The sequence below is a fragment of the Rhinatrema bivittatum genome, chromosome 7, assembly GCF_901001135.1.
Source record: "Rhinatrema bivittatum chromosome 7, aRhiBiv1.1, whole genome shotgun sequence".
NCBI lineage: Eukaryota > Metazoa > Chordata > Amphibia > Gymnophiona > Rhinatrematidae > Rhinatrema > Rhinatrema bivittatum.
This window is the reverse complement of record NC_042621.1, coordinates 305,134,682-305,152,461: the sequence shown is the minus strand read 5'-3', so window position 1 is coordinate 305,152,461 and position 17,780 is coordinate 305,134,682. Positions and strand designations below refer to the sequence as shown.

General features: G+C 46.1%; 1 protein-coding gene across 3 annotated transcripts in view; it reads left to right on the top strand.

Moving 5' to 3' along the window:
- The window catches only part of TIAL1 (TIA1 cytotoxic granule associated RNA binding protein like 1), a 347,709-nt gene that overhangs the window by 210,149 nt on the left and 119,780 nt on the right, over positions 1–17,780 (top strand). The window lies entirely within an intron of this gene.

Below are 17,780 nucleotides of genomic sequence, written 5' to 3'. Positions count from 1 at the left end.
ATTTTCTTCCAGGATTTTCAAAACTTCTTTAAGATAACGTTTAAACATGTCTTTAGGAGATACAAAAGGCAGTTGGGGAAAATTTATGAATCTTAAATTTTTCCCTTTAACAATATTCTCTAGATTTTCCACCTTCGCATTCAAATATGTGTTATCTTTCATAATAGCTTCTTGCAAGTTCTTATTTGTTCTTCTTGCAAGTTCTTATTTGCTTCCAAAATATTCTTATTCTCCACAAATTGATTAGACAAACATTGCACTGAATTTTCAATCTGTTGAATGCGATTTTCTTGTTGCTGTGATTTCAAAGCAAACTGGTTAATTTGTCCAGAAAGAAATTGTCCCAACTCCTCTATAGCTCCCCACAAGGAGTCCATTGTTATTTGAGCAGGTTTGGGCATTTGAAAAACAGGTATTATCTTACTTTTAAGAAATATTTCCTGTCCGTCCATTTCTACTTCTTCTCGGGTTATGTTATCTGCTTCCTCGCCAGCTGATCTCATGGCGGCTCCGTCGCGGGTTTCTTCCAGACTCTGGTTCCCTGGAAGGTCATCTCTCCTACTTGCTTCTCCGGCAAGACCGGCGACCGAGTCCGGGTCCCTAGTCGACTCTGGATTCGCCGGCGGTTCCCTTACCATCGGTGATAGGGAGATGTCTGAGCCCGGGGAGAAACTAGACTCCTCTGCCATAGTTCCTTCCCCCAGCGGCTCCTCTGCCGATCTCAGCCCTCCTCGAAAAACATGAGCGTCCATTGGTCCGGCCCATCTTTTCCTCGCTGTGTGTGGCATATTTCGTCAGGAAACATATAATTCTGGGGTAAATCAGGATGCGCAGCTTCTAGCGTTTTGCTCTACGCGGCCATCTTGGATGGTAATTTTGTTTTCCTTAGTGTAAGATAGATGGACTCAGCATCCGCCCACGGCTGCCCAAGAATGATGCCAAGGATTCGCCCGTGGAGTGGATATCAATTCCAGGAGATTACGGGTAAGCCGTCAATTATGTTTGTAATTAGTTATGCACTGTTATGTTTCTCCCGTTATATTTTTGTATTAGTTCTATGATAACCTTCTCATGCCTCGATTCCCTTTCCATTAAGCATAATACTTTCGCATCTCCCAGTTTGCTGTTCCCTGTTTTTTGTATCTGTTTTTCTCTACATTGTTCTCCCTTGTTTGATGTAAACTGGCATGATGTCCCTGATGAATGTCAGTATAGAAAAGCCTTAAATAAATAAAATAAATCCAGTCTCTAGATCAGGGCATCTATAATCTTACTGGGGTTCAGTGTTTGTTTGGTTGAGTACAGTTACAGTTATCCGTTTTATTTTTTCAAAGCTTTGTTTATTGAGGATATCAGAAGCACAATAACATTAATACAATTTAAAAGTACACTCCAAAAGTTCTGACATCCCAACAGGTTTTAACCATTTTTACCTCCCCCCCCCCCCCCCCCCCCCCCCCCCGTCTTCGTCCTTCTTGCTTGCCCATTATTAGAAAGTTATAAAGTTATAGTCCAAACGTGGCCCCTCACTTTGATGTTCATGAGACGACAGATGTCGGTTCCATTAAGAGAAATAGTTGTTGTGTGGCTGGGGGAAGCGAGCATTAGAATTTATACCATGTTACAGTGAACCACTTTTTCTTCTTTACTGTAAAAGAGGGATACATAGATCCATATTCTAACTGAAAGAGTTCGGTCATTCACATCTTCCACAAGGAGCCATCTGGCGGATCAGAGTCCATCCACTTCAGCAGAATACATTGCTTCACTATGAGACATGTTTTTGCAAAGAAAAGTATATTATTATGGTTCACAGAGAACTCGCCAACCTCATTGTGTAATAGATAAAATGCACAAGACCAAGTAATTGGGAAGGTGAACATATCCGACACTAGTAGACGTACAGTTTCCCAAAATTTTTGAATCCCATAGGGCATGAATTAAAGAAGCAGGAGACTGATTACATTTCCCACATACCTCCGAAGCTATCAGACCCATCTGATGCACCCTTTGTGGGGAACATATTGCCCTATGGAACAATTTAGTTTGCAGTTCCCTCAGATTCACGTTATTTGTGATTTTAGGTACATACATATAACATTCTTTTAGCATCAGAGTATCCAGATCCTCCCACAGATCCCCTTGCCATTTAATCGCCAATTTATCCAAGATAGAGTACTTATAACATTTTGACAAAATTTATACAGTAGTGATAAGGATCCACCCAATACAATCTCAGCAAACGTTGATATGCATTATCTGCTGGGGCTCCCGGCTTGCTTAAGATACCCTTCACTAAGGCACTCAGCCGGGCATACCCAAAAAAATGTATACTCTTCAGTTTCAATTGCAACCCACTAAAACTGAGCAACCTCCCCGTGACCGGGTCCAAGAAGTCTCCCAAGAGTCCAGCATTCGAGGTAAAGGAGAAGCCTTGGGAAACAGTTATCCATTTGTAGTCAAGTTTTTTCCGATAGTATGTCTACAGTGACTTTTGAAGAGAATACTGAAGGACTGAGGTCACTGCTGGGGACTATCTAGGGTGAAGTTAGCTTTGAAACCTGACTCAGTCTCCATCTGCTAGCAGGGAAGCATAACCCATTGGTCCTGAGTCCATCTGTCTATACTAAGGGAAACAAAATTATCAGGTAAGTAATTTCTCTATTATGAGAGGGACAGAGGAAGCCTGTTGAGGGCCTGAATGAGAAAGGGATCAAACTGTGGGAGTTGAGGTCTGGGTGGTGGAAATAGAATGGAGGGACTTGAGCTTGGAGGGGGAGGGGAGAGATATGGGAGAGCGGAGGAGTTGGGGCCTAAAAGGGCAGAGTTTAGGAGGTCTGGCCAGGAGAGTAGGGAGAGAGATGGAAGACACACTCTTAGTGTACTTCTAAGGGAATTCTGCTCAAAATATTTAAATCTCTACATCTTTGGGTAATGACTTTTCTGAATTGTATTTTAAATTAATTACTTAGTGATGTATATTCGGTTATTTCAACTAATATAAAGTATGCTGAATTTTGCAGAATTTTAAATTCTTGTGTCCAGAATTTAAATTTTTGTGTGTAGAATTTTTAATTTTTTGCACAGAATTCCTCCAAGAGTATGAATTGCAAGAATGGTGGGCTTAAATTAAAGTAGCCTTAGAAACAGAGCAACAAATCTTTGTCTGGAAAGTAAAGAAAAGCTAGCAAAAAAAGAAAACTGAATTTCCAAAGAAGTGATTGAGAAAGTAAGGGCTAAAAGACAGCTTTCAGAAAGTACAAAGGATCTAAAAAAAAAGAGGTGCATAGGGAATTATCTCTCTGATAAAGCTGAAATAAGCAAAATTGGAGGAAATGATAGCTAAGACAGTAAGGAGGAAGTGCAAATGCAGGGAGTGTAAGAAAGACACAAGAAAAAGATGACTTTATAGAGGGTGACAAACTAAAAGTAGAAATACTAAACAAAAACTTATGGCGATGTATTGCTGATGTTGATAGGGGTATGTTTGATAGTGGGGTAGAGTTCACATAAGTTATGGAAGAAATGGTTTGTGTAGAACTAGCAAAATTGCAAGCGGGCAAAGTTATGGGGCCAGATGGGATATTTTCTAGGATATTAAGGTAGGTCCACTGAAGAATCTGTTTAATAGGTATTTGGAGGTGGCAGTGGTTGTATGAGACTTGGAAGGCCAGATGTGTCTCTTCATAAGTGGTAACAGAAAGGAGGCTAGAAACGAAAGGCTAGTTATTTATTTTATTTATTCTGTTTTATTTATATTCTGCTTTTTAACATTTCAAAGCCTTTTTAACTGTAGTGGTGGGAAAATAATGAAAACACTAATGAAGGAAAGGATAGTAAAATATCTAGAATCCAGTGGGATGCAGAATCTAAGGCAGAATGGTTTTATCAAAGGGAGATTTAGTCAAACAAATCTGATCAGTGTTTAATTGTCCAGAGAATTAGATCAAGGGTGTCAACTGAATTTGGTTTTCTTGGTTTTCAGCAAAGTTTTTAACAATCTCCTACATAGGAGATTCAAAAATAAACTGAGGAGCTTGGAGTGTGGACCCAGTTGTAGTGGACTGTATTAGAAACTGGTTAAGTAACATACAGGGGTGCTGGTGAATGGAATTCACTCTGAGGAAAAGGAGGTGATTAGTCGAGTACCTCAGAGGATCAATTCTGGGGTCAATTCTGTTCAGTATCTGTATGAGATATTGGAGATGGATTAAATTGAAAAGTTTGCCTTTTTGGAGATCTTAGTGTCTGCAATAGAGTGGACACTTCTGAGGAGAAGATATAGAATATGTACTGATCTGCAAAAGCTCAAGGAATGCTTGAGGTCTTGGCAGTTAAAATTCAGGGCAAAAAGTGCCACATCAAGTGTTTGAGGTGCACATATCCAAGGTAACCGTACACGATGGAAAATGAGAAACTGTTGTGCACCACCGATCACAAGAGACCTTGAAATCATCAGACTGTCTGTGATTTCAAGGTTTGAAACAGTGTGATAAGCTGAGAGCCAGAGGTAGGATGCTGAGATGCATAGGGAGAGTCATAAATAACAGAAAAATAGAGGTGAGACCTTACCTAGATGATAGACAGCTTCTGGGGGCCATGCATCCAAAAGGATATAGATAGGCTGAATGTGATTCAGAGAGAGGCTGCCAAAATGGTGCAGGGTCTTCTACTACTACTACTACTACCAACTACTGCTACCACAGCTGCTGCTGCTGCTACTACTACAACTACCACTACTACTACAGCTACTATTATTACTACAACTACTACTTATCACTTCTATAGCACTACTTGACGTACACAGTGTTGTACAAAATCATGGGACAGTCCCTTATCAGTAAAGTTAAATCTAATCAAGACAAATGTATGAGGCAAGCATCATAAACAATGTCCTGAGACTAAAGAACCTAAATAGAGACAGGGAGTATGATGGAAACAAAATACTGAAAAGTATAAATTGGATACAAGAAGCAGAAATGCTCTAGAACAAGAGTTCATGGTATGAGGTTCTAGGGGATAGATTCAGGGGGAGCATCAGAAAATATTTCTTCATGGAATGGACTCCCAAAGCGGGATGGTGCAGAAAAAACAGTAGCAGATTTCAGAAAAGCATTGATAAGTGCAGAGAATCCCTAGTGGCAAAGGAGTGAGGGGAAAGTCAATGATCAACTGTGGTTTATGGCATTATACCAGGCTTTGGTTTGGAGAGGTTGAATGAGCCTAATGGTCCTTATTTGCTGTCCATTTTGAAAGTGCTCAGAACAAAATAGTGAGGTTGCACTGTTGTAAACAATAAGAAAAGTGTGCTGCAAAAATTCTTACGAATGGTCAATAAATTAACAATAAGCTAATGAAGCAAATAACAAGGTTCAATTTCCCTTGGATATGTGAACATAGCAATTTTTAATTAAACTCAGTCCCCCAACATGGGCCCGTGTTTTGCATAGGCTGCATCGGAGGGACAGCTTACATCAGAGAATGCATAATCGGAATGTGTTTTGACAGAAATTCATATTAGAGAAGAGAGAAATGTGATGCCATATACACCAAATAAAACAGATGAAGGCTGTGAATGGCAGGTTTAAAGAATTTAAGTATTTAAGTCCATGTAGAGAGAAAATTGTGTAAACAGGAGCTTATGAACATTTAATGTTACCGTACACTCCCTCAAGAACAGAGGTAAGAGATGAGGACAGAGAATGAAAGCACAACCTTGTGAATGGAGGATGGAGGCATCAACCAACTAGGTCAGTTCTGGCAGGTTGATAGTGGTTAGATACTGTCCAGGTAAGTCCATGGGGACCTTAGAGGCCAGATGTTAGGGCAACAGCTTCACTAGTTTTGGTAACTGGATTATTACAAAGTTTGGTGGTAAGATATGGGGAGGAATGGGTGTAGATTTAGTTATGCATTCTTGTATGCTCATCTACCCAGGATGAAAGAGAAGCATAGCGGTAATCCTGGATGGAATGCTGGTTAGAACCCTAATATGACTGCATCTGCCTTCCAAGACGGCTTTGGAGTTACCTGCACTGAGGAGATTACCACAGAGTAATGGTTATTACCTTAAAAACAGTGATACAACTGCATCAGGCTTCCAAGAAAGCCTGTATGGAGTGACCATGGTTAAAACCTGAACAGAAAGGAGCAAGAGGAAGCTGGATGCTTCAGACAATAACCTTACTAATGTGGTTGACAGTGCATTATTACAAAACTTAGTAATAAGAAGTGGAAGGGGATTTGGGTGTTTTATCCCCTATGAACCTCATATGATCTGTTCTAGAACATTTTTTGGAAAGAAGACTTAGAAGGAATAAAGCTTTAGAAACATCTGAGCCTACTTTTTAAGTTAGTTAATAGTACTGCTGTAAGCAATTGATTGGAATAGGTTTCCCATATTTTTTTATTTTATTGTACCCCAAGAGGGAATGCTAAAGCCAGTATCAGCAGAACAATGGATGCTCTGATTGTGTCATGATGAGTGTGCCTTTATAGTCGTCTTAGGTTGTTAGGGAAAATAATGGAGAAAACTGTCTTTATGCATTTCATGTCCTCCAAACCTTGGTATGCCGTTTTCGCAACACAGGAGACTGAACAAGAGCAAAAGAGCTACTGTAGGTCATTACACAATAACCAAAAGTGAGGGGCACATCTTGTTCAGGTGAAATATATGAGACCTTGGACTTTTTTCTTCTATGTGAATCTACCATTTTTGACTGAAGTTTTAATTCTCCTACCTTACATCCCCCATACATAAGTGGAAAATATGTAGAAAAACTAGTTGTCAGCCAAGGATTTTTAGGAGCGAAGGAAGTTTTGTTTTACCTTAACTCTTTGCTCTCCACTTCGAATGGGGGGGAGGGGGGGAATTGGATTCAGATGACAGCCAACACTGGGCCTAACTGTTACTGCAGACATTGGGGAAAAAGCACAGGACTGCTTCTACAGCTAAGTACAAATCAAAAAACATTCAAGTAGCATTATCTGAATTATCAAGAAGGCTTCTCGTCCCATAAAAATGTTGCTAGCAGTTATGGGTTTGACAGATGCTTGGTTTTGCCACACTTAACGTACGGCTTGGGGGTAACTGGCACAGAGCAGCAGTTACTTTCCTTAACAGAATGCATAGGGGTAACCTGCACGGAGGGGCAATTACTACCATAAGAAACTTGCTGGGCAGAGTGGTTGGACCATTTGGTCTTTTTCTTTTTCATACATTTACAAATATACACAAGAATTCCTTGTTCCAGAAAAATATCAGGTATGCAAGACAAGTATAGCACAGATGCAAAAATGTAAGTAAGAGATGCATCTATACATTCCTCAAATATAAATAAAAAGAAAAAAGGGGAGAACAAGGAGAAAAAGAGCAAATATTACCATGAAAATGAGAAAAAAAATAAGCCAACACCACATAATATCTAAACTAGCCATTAAGCCTGTAACAATGGGCTACATTAACATTTTTTTTCAGTTCATTTCCTTACCCCTCTTTCTCCCCCTCCCCCCTCATTCTCCCTCCCCCTCTAGTCTCCCTCCCCTCACTCTCTCCTCCCCCTCCCCTCAGTCATTCTCTCCCCCCTCCCCTCTCTCTCCTCCCTCCCCCCCCCTCAGTCACTCTCTCCTCCCCCCCCTCAGTCACTCCCCCTCTCGCAGCTCATTCACAACCCCTTCGGATGGTGCAGACGGAAGATTTCCGGGGGAGGCCCCTCCCTCCCTCGCGCGCACAGCCGCTGCCGCTACTGCTCCTGCTCCTCGCCGCGCCATTTTTGTTACAGGCAAGCTCTGACCGACGTGTTGCCCGCACATGCGTGGTAGAGTTGCTCTCTACTGCGCATTTGCGGCACGTCGGTCAAGCTTCATTTATCTAGTAGAAGGCCAATTCTGCAAAAGTGTTTTCTAGGCGTATGAATCTAGGAATGTCCGGAGTTGAGGGTTTAAAAAAGTCATAGTTTACATTAAGATGTTTTACTAAACACTTGCAAAGATATTGCAAAGTAAATTGAGCCCCCTTAGATAACACCTCAGATTGCATGGAGAGAAATCTTTTCCTGCAAAGTTGGGTCATTCTAGTAACAGGGTAAATCCACAATTTCTGACCATAGAACAAAAACAATCTGTTGCGAAAGAAAAACTTGGGAACATTATTTTTCTCCCAGGACAAGCAGGATGGTAGTCCTCACAGATGGGTGACATCATCAGATGGAGCCTGGCATGGAATACTTTGTCAAAGTTTTGTCAAAGTTTCTAGAAACTTTGACTGGCACACTGAGCATGCCCAGCATGTCAATATCCCCGCAGCCACCTGGGGTCCCCCTTTAGTCTCCTTTTTTTCCGTGGTGCAGTTGCCTCGCGGGTTTTTGGAGCCCTTCAGTTTCTTTTCTAAAAAGAAAGGAATTGTATTTTTTTACGCCGGTTCTTCCCGCTCCAGGTCCCCCTTCGCAAGTCGGTTCCCCTGGCGTTCAGTTAGTATTTATTTATTTATTTATTTAACATTTTTATATACCGACATTCATGAAAAAATATCATATATCGGGTTACAAGGAACAAAGAAATAACATAACCTTGACTAGTGGAAGTTTAAAGTTACAATAAAACAGGGGTATGTAACTAGGAAGGAAGAGCATAGAGGGGGACAGATAACTCATGAACTAATTACGAGGAAGAAGTAAGTGCAAGAGAGTTATGATCTTATCTAGATGTGGCTGATGCTATGTGTCTAATGTTAGCCCTGGTCGGGGAAGGCTTGTCTGAACAGCCACGTCTTAAGGGGTTTTTTTTTTGAAGGTCTGTAGGCAGGGTTCCAGTCTAAGATCTGGAGGTATGGCATTCCAGATGGTGGGACCAGCTAACGAGAAGGCCCGGTCCCTGGTAGATGAAAAATGGGCGGCTTTGAAGGAGTGGGCATATAGAGATCCCTTGTAAGCCTCCCTGACGGGTCTGGAAGAGTGGTACAGTTTAAATGGGATTTGTAGGTCAAGCGGGACCAGGTGATGAATAGTTTTATGGAGGATGGTGAGTGATTTGAAAAGAATTCTGTAGCTTATAGGGAGCCAATGCAAATCTTTGAGGATAGGCGTTATATGCTCTCTCCTGTTGGTGTTTGTTAGAATTCTCGCAGCTGCATTTTGGAGCATCTGGAGCGGTTTGGTGGTGGAAGATGGGAGACCTAGAAGAATAGCATTGCAGTAGTCAATCTTAGAGAACAGCACGGTCTGGAGTACTGTTCTGAAGTCTTGGAAGTACAGTAGTGGCTTAAGTCTCTTCAGTACCTGTAACTTATAGAAGCACTCTTTTGTTGTGTGATTGATGAACTTTTTTAAGCTCAGCTGGCTGTCAATTATAACTCCCAGATCTCTTGCTTGTGTGATTAGAGTGTTAGTGAGGGATTGTTGTTGGGGGACACCGTCGTCAGGTGAAATAAGGAGTTCCGTCTTGGCGGGGTTCAGTATCAGGTTGAGGTCAGTGAGGAGGAGATTTATTGCTTGTAGGCAGTTGTCCCACCACTTAAGTGATTTTGTAATGGATTCGGATATAGGGATCAGGATTTGAACATCGTCTGCAAATATGTAGAATTTGAGCTTTAAACTCGTGAGCAAATGGCAGAGGGGAAGGAGGTAGTAAAATTTTCGCGTTGTTGCGGTCGGTTCCCGAGTGTCTGGCCACCAACTGCTGGTCTTTTTCTTGATGGCGACAGACTTCCGGAAGTGCCTCCAGTGTCTGCGGACTATGTCCATCATGGACCCGCATGACATTTGCGTCCTCTGCTCAGGCCTTCCCACGATGTTCATTTGTGCCCCGGTTGTGCTCAAATGACACCCAAGGGTTTGTGCGCCCGCCTGATTAAGATGGAGCACCTGTTCGGTCCCTAACAGCTCCGTCAACTCCAGTCCCAGGGACATCAGGCCAGGGTAATCGTAGTGACCCAGGGCTGTCGCCCTCGGTGGCCGCCGTGAAAAAAAGGGTGCGGGGGATCACCCTTCGCCAGCGTCTGGCCAGTCCAAGGCCTTGGGATCATCTTCCTCGATGCCGGAGAAGTACTGGGCCGAGCACCGAGGGAAGCACGGGCACAGACGGTCATCACTGCACGGTGCCAGCATAGATACCGGAGGGGGCACCGGCCTCGGTCGAACCCCCTTCGAAGTGGCCCGGGGGAGAGGAGGCTCCGTCTCCCTCCAGACCCAGAAGCCCAAGGCGTTCTCCACCGATTCTGGTGTCAGTTACCGAGCCTCCACGGACCCCCGTGGAAGCTCCAGCCACACCCCATCCACTGCTTCCTCCCTCATTGGTGCTCACTACGCTTGAATTTTGTGAGGAGTTGGATCGCGTGCTCCATGCCCTTCGGGGCCTTGAGCAACCACCAGCGCCAGCCCCCATGCCGATGCTGGAGCCAACACCCTCTATGTTGGTTCCCCTTCTAGAGCGGCTAGACGTGTTGCTTGGTGCCTTGCCGACGCAATCCATGCCCGGAGGTCCTTCAGTGCCCCGTCCGCCGCCGATTGTCCCCTCCAACACCATCCCGATTCCGGGATCCTCGGAAGAGGAGGATGCGGCTCCACACCTGCCAGCAAAGGCAGGGCCATTGGGTGCCCTGGACCCTTCGGGTCCAACGTGGCCCTCGATGCCCCCAGTGCCCTCGATGCCCGCACGGCCTCTGGCACCAAGGCTCTTTGACAGTCCGCTGGTGCCAGTGCCTCAGGACATAGAACTTAGCCTCCCTCCTCTACCCAATGGGATCTTTGGGAAGGAAGAGGCCCCTTACTACCCCTGGGGTGATGAGTCCTCCAAGTTTTCCTCGGAATCCTCTCCCGTCTGAGCCCTCGCCTCTGGGTGAGAAGCGCCGCTCTTCCCCAGAGGACTTGTCCTTTGCCAGTTTTGTTTGGGCAATGGCGGAGTCTGTGCCTTAGCTGCTTACTGAAGAGGACGCCTGCCACAAAATGCTGGAAGTCCTCCAATTTGTCGATGTTTCGAAGAAAGTGGTGGCTATCCTGGTGCATGAGGTCCTCCTTGAGCTCCTCTACTGGTTATGGAGCACCCAGGCTCCATCACCCGGTCAACTGGAAGATGGATGCCATTTACTTAGTACAGCAGGCCATAAGATTCCAGAAGAGCCAGCTCCCACACCAGATCGTGGTAGTGGAATCGACTCTGAAGAAGGCCAAACAATCCCATACTTAATCTTCTGCCCCTCTGGAGAAGGACCAAAGGGCCCTGGATGCCCTGGTCCATAAAGTCTTCCAGGGGATGATGCTCATTGCCCGGATAGCGGCATACCATTTGTACATGAATCAGTACAACCACAACCTCTGGAAGCAAGCACAGGAGCTTGCTGAAGGTCTCCAGCAGCAGTTCCAAGAAGGTTTGGAATCCATAGTGCAAAAGGGTTTTGAGGCTGGCAAGCACAAAGTGCGAGCAGCCTATGATGTCTTCGAGATGGAGGCAAGGGTATCAGCGGCCAGTATTAGTGCCCAGCGTTGGGCCTGGCTTAAGGCCTCCGACCTCTGCCCTGAATTCCAGGAAAAGCTGGCCGACCTTCCATGCACAGGTGAAAACCTGTTCGGAGACCAGGTCTGGGACACAGTGGCCCAACTAAAGGACCATCACGAAACCCTATGACAGCTGTCTGCCAGCACCTCGGACCCTTCTTCGGTGACCCGTTGGGCGCAGCGTCGAGACCCCAGGAAACCTTTCTGGCAGGGGAGGTACTATCCTCTTGTCTCTCGAGCTCGGGCATCTCGGCTGCCTCTAAGGGCCATCCATGCCAGCAGTGGGTACCTCGGGCCCAGCTTACGCCTCAACCCAGCCCTGCGGCGGGATTTTGACTGGCGTAGAGAAACCAGCAGCCTAATTTCGGTGCCAAAAAGTCCCAACCCACTGGTTGGGGGCCGGCTATGCCTGTTTGCAAACTGCTGGACCCCCATCACGACCGACCGCTGGGTGTTATCCATCGTGAAACGGGGCTACCGCCTAACTCTTCTCAGCATTCTGCCAGACTCCCCTCCCTCACCGGGGTGGGGCTTCATGGAGCATGTGGCGACTCCTCGAGTTGGAACTCTCGGCTCTGTTACAGGCCAAGGCCTTTGAGCTGATTCCCCGCGCCCAGCAGGGCCAGGGGTTCTGCTCCAGGTACGTTATCATTCCAAAGAGAACAGGTGGCCTCCATCCCATCCTCAATCTCGAGCCTGAAACAAGTTCCTGAGGCAAGAACAGTTCAAGATGGTTTCATTAGGCACTTTGATTCCCCTTCTCCATCAGGGGACTGGCTCTACTCTCTGTTTGCAGGATGCCTACACACATGTCGCCATATTTCCACCCCATCAGAAATTCCTGCGCTTCGTGGTAGGCCAGCGGCACTTTCAATCCAGGATTCTACCCTTCGGCCTCGCCTCCGCACCCCGGGTCTTCATCAAGTGCTTGGCGGTGGTGGGAGCACATCTGCGCCGCAAGGGGGTGCATGTGTTCCCATATCTGGACGACTGGCTAATCCAGGAGTTCCACAAGAGAAGGAGCCCTTTGGGCCCTACACTTGATAGTGTGCTCCAGTTGCTGGGGGTCCTCATCAATTTTCCAAAATTTCAGCTGGCGCTGTCCCAGCTGCTCAGCTTCATTGGAGTATGCCTGGACTCCACAGGGCCAGGGCAATCCTCCCCAGCAATTGTGTGACAACCTTGGCGGGGCTAGCTCAGTCCATTCGCCACCGATGGACGACCTCCGCCCACTTGCTTTTGCGGGTGCTGGGTCACATGGCGGCATTGAGCCGTGTGATCCTCGATGGCTCACCTGGCCATGAGAATGACTTTGCATTCCCAGTGGCACCAAGCTTCTCAGGAACACGCTGGTCCAGATAACCGAGCCGCTCCAGAACTTCCTCGCTTGGTGGGAACAGGAAGCCAACCTGAGCCAAGGCCTTCCGTTTCAGCCCCCTCCTGCTCAGGTGATCCTTACCACCGATGCCTCCAACATCGGCTGGGGTGCACATGTAGATGGCCTCTGCACACAAGGTGTATGGTCGAGGTCCAAGGCAAGATGCCAGATACATTTTCTGGAACTCCGGGCAATGCGGTATGCCCTGTATGCTTTCCAAGATCGCCTGAACGTTTGTCCTGATACAGACAGACAACCAACTGGCCATGTGGTACGTGAACCGTGAACAAGCAGGGGGCACGGGTTCCTATCTGCTCTGTCAGGAAGCCGCACAAATCTGGACCTGGGCCCTGTCCAGGGCCATGCTCCTGCAAGCCAATATACCTGGCAGGGATGGTGAATGTGGTGGCGGACTACTTAAGTCGGACGTTCTGCCCCCACGAGTGGTCCCTCAACCTCTCCGTGGTGGACAGGATCTTCCACAGGTGGAGTCTGCCTAAGGTGGGTCTCTTCGCATCCCCTCAGAACCAGAAAGTGAGTCGCTTCTACTCCCTGTGCAGGGAGGACAGCGAACCAGCCATGACACCTTCGCCCAATTGTGGAGCGCGGATCTCCTGTATGCATATCCTCTGATTCCGCTAATAGGCAAGACCCTCATGAAGCTCCAACAGGACGGGGGCTCCATGATCATGATAGCCCCACGTTGGCCGAGACAGGTCTGGTTCCCGATCCTGCGCGACTTGTCGGTCCAGGAGCCCATACGACTGGGCACCTCTCCCAGCCTTATCACGCAGGATCAGGGCAGGCTGCGCCAACCGAGCCTCCGGTCGTTGACCTTCATGGCCTGGATGTTGAAAGGCTAGTGTTGCAGTCCCTCGACCTTTCAAACAATGTCTCGCAGCTTATCGTAAACCTTCCACACGGAAGTCCTACCAATTGAAGTGGAGGAGATTCTTAGTCTGGTGTGCGGAACAGGGTCTTGATCCTTTCACCTGTCCCACCCCACGGTTCCTGGACTATCTGTGGCGTCTCTCAGTCGGGGTTGCAGACTACTTCGATCCGAGTCCATCTGAGTGCCATCAGCGCCTACCACTGAGGCGTGGATGACACTCTGATCTCGGTGCAATCATCAGTGGGGCACTTCATGAAAGGCTTGCTACAATTGAAGCCTCCACTACGTCCTCCCGTTGTGGCCTGGGATCTCAACGTGGTGCTAGCGCGGCTCATACAGTCTCCATTTGAGCCTATGCGTCCCTGCGAGTTTAAACACCTCACCTGGAAGGTTTTCTTCCTGGTGGCAATTACTTCTGCCCACAGGGTCAGTGAGCTTCAGATCTTAGTAGCCTATCCGCCTTATACAAGGTTCTTCCACGACAGGGTAGTGTTACGCACTCACCCTAGGTTCTTGCCTAAGGTGGTGACTGACTTGCATCTGAATCAGTCTATTGTACTGCCCACCTTCTTTCCGAGGCCTCACTCCCACCAGGGTTAGTGGGCTCTGCACACCTTGGACTGCAAATATGCTCTGGCATTTTACCTGGAGCGCACTGCAGCCCACAGGCAATCCACCCAACTCTTCGTCTCCTTTGACAAAATTAGACTTGGGGTTGCAGTGGGCAAGCAGACCCTGTCCAATTGGTTGGCGGACTGTATCGCTTTCTGCTATGAGTAAGTGGGCCTTCCTCTCGGAGGCCGAGTAACAGCACACCCCATGAGAGCTGTGGCAGCATCGGTGGCCCACTTCTGTGCAGTCACTATTGCCGAGATCTGCAAGGCCGCGACATGGAGTTCCCTCCACACGTTCGCAGCCCACTACCGTCTAGACAAGGATGGTTGACAGGACAGCGCCTTTGGCCAGTCTGTCCATAATCTGTTCCAAGTGTGAGAACCCAACTCTCCCTGCCAAGGGCCCAATACATGGTTCATGCTGCCTCCCGTTGTTGCCAACAACACCCCTGTTGTGCCCGTTGCACGTTATTGGGTATCTGTTGCCCTCTGTGTTCCGGGGGCAGCCTGCTGCTTGGTATTCACCCATCTGTGAGGACTACCATCCTGCTTGTCCTGAGAGAAAGCAGAGTTTAACTGTAACATGTGTTCTCCCAGGACAGCAGGATGCTAGGAAACGCATCCGCCACCCCGTGGAGTTGGGTTCGTCTGCGATTTATTTTATTTTTTCGCTCGTCCTTTTTTTTCACTTTGATACGAGACTGAAGGGGGACCCTGCGTGGATAGTGGCATGCTCAGTGTGCCATAAAAGTATTCCATGCCTGGCTCCATCTGTGAGGACTAACATCCTGCTGTCCTGGGAGAACACCTGTTAAAGGTAAGCAACTCTGCTATATCAGACAAAAAGGCAAAAGATACCAACAAAGTTCCTCTTTTGGAGATCTAAGTCTCTTGTGAAGATTCAAGAATGTCCGTTAAATCAAGAGGAGATTCTTGAGGCTGGTTTCCACCAGCTCCTTCCTCATTTTGTGGTAGATAGTATGGCTTAGTAATTACAGGCATCGCTGCTGCTGGAATTTTAAGAACATGAGAAATATAGTTCTTAAATAGATCTAAAGGAGAAATCAATTTTGTAAAGGGAACATTTGGTCTGTTTTTGCCATCTTTACTATGTTACTTTGTTTGCATGTGTGCTCACTTTGCTCGGTTGTTTGTTTTGTCTGTCTTCTTAGGGGATGTGCTTCTTATGCAGTTTTTTTCTGCTTTTGCCTTTTTTTGTCTCCCCTTTCTCTGATTTATTTCCCTTTTTCTTCATCCCTCAAGCTACTTTCCCTTCATCTTCACTTAGCTGAGAAGGGCGACCAAAATGATAAGGGGAATGGAACAGCTCCCCTATGAGGAAAGACTAAAGAGGTTAGGACTTTTCAGCTTGGAGAAGAGACGGCTGAGGGGGGATATGATAGAGGTGTTTAAAATCATGAGAGGTCTAGAACGGGTAGATGTGAATCGGTTATTTACTCTTTCGGATAATAGCAAGACTAGGGGGCACTCCATGAAGTTAGCATGGGGCACATTTATAACTAATCGGAGAAAGTTCTTTTTTACTCAACGCACAATTAAACTCTGGAATTTGTTGCCAGAGGATGTGGTTAGTGCAGTTAGTGTAGCTGGGTTTAAAAAAGGATTGGATAAGTTCTTGGAGGAGAAGTCCATTACCTGCTATTAAGTTGACTTAGAAAATAGCCACTGCTATATTACTAGCAACAGTAACATGGAATAGACTTAGTTTTTGGGTATTTGCCAGGTTCTTATGGCCTGGATTGGCCACTGTTGGAAACAGGATGCTGGGCTTGATGGACCCTTGGTCTGACCCAGTATGGCATTTTCTTATATTCTTATGACAGAGAGAGCTGAATTGTGCAGTTAAGTGACTGCAGGGTTAGTGCATTCTCAGTAACATCCAGGCCCCAGGAGGGGGAAGTAAAGCATCACACAGTCCTCATCGCACGTCACCAGCTCTTCTTGGTGTTTGGGTACTTGCCTGATTTGGCCTCTGTTGGAAACAGGATGCTGGGCTTGATGGACCCTTGGTCTGACCCAGTATGGCAATTTCTTATGTTCTTCCATCCTACATCTGTTTTCTGTGCTCCCTAGCCTCTCCCTTCTCTTAAATGCTGTTCTTCCACTAACCCCAGCTTCTATTAGTGTTTCTCCTGCAGCCCAGGTTGGGGGGGGGGGGGGGTGGGATATCTAGCTTTATTGGTAGCAGCAACTTTCCTTGACCCGGACTGGCAATAGTCACTGAAATTTAGGAACCTTAGCATCTGGAATTTTTCTAGTCCTGTCCCCATGTTGTACATATTCTCAATTTCCGCCAAAAAGCTGAGAAGTCTGTCCTGACCTCAGACCTAAAGGCTGAGAAGCAATATTTTTGTGAATATACTGTCTCTATATTGTGTCCGTTGTCTGATTATATTTTGATGTAGTTGGTGATTTTTATTTATTTATAAAGGAAGATTGTGAATGTATTTTAATTTGAATGTCATTCCTCAAAAATGTGTGGAAATATTCACCAGTGAGATATGCATACATTTGGTCTAAGAATATGATTGATTTGTTTGTTTTAGTTATCCTGAAATTCAGAGCAGTTTGCGGGGGGTGGGGGTCAAGAGGACCACATTTGAGATCCCACTGGGTTAAGGGAAAAAATTGTCAAGCAAAGTAAGTGCCTTATTTTAGAAAATGTGTCTTCCAGCACTCTGCAAGTTTTAGTAGATTACTGTAGATCTTGTGGGCTCCCTGTGCATAGCTGTTTACATTTCATACAGGCCAATACAGTACAGTGCGCTCCGGTGTTTGGACGCACTAGCTTTACCCCTTATTCAGTAAGGGGTAAAGCTAGTGCCCTATTAGTTATTCCCGCGCGATTCAGTAAGTAAAATGTGCAGCCAAGCAAGCACGTTTTACTTTCAGAAATTAGCGCCTACCCAAAGGTTAGGCGTTAATGTCTGTCAGCACCGGGAAAGTGCACAGAAAAGCAGTAAAAACTGCTTTTCTGTACATCCTCTGACTTAATATCATGACGATATTAAGTCGGAGGTCCCAAAAGTTAAAAATAATTAAAAATAATAATAAAAAAAAATTAAAATTGGCTCGTGGGTTGAAAACCGGACGCTCAATTTTGCCAGCGTCCGGTTTCCAAACCCATGGCTGTCAGCGGGTTTGAGAACAGACGCCAGCAAAATTGAGCGTCGGCTGTCAAACCCGCTGACAGCCACCGCTCCTGTCAAAAAAGAGGCGCTAGGGATGCGCTAGTGTCCCTAGCGCCTCTTTTTACTGCAGGCCCTAATTTGAATAATTTTTTTTTTTAGTGAATCGCGTGCACAGGAGAGTGGCCGCGAATTTTACTGTATCAGCATGTTAGTCAGAAAGCACTTCCTATTTCCTAGCATTGCTTTGAAATAAGC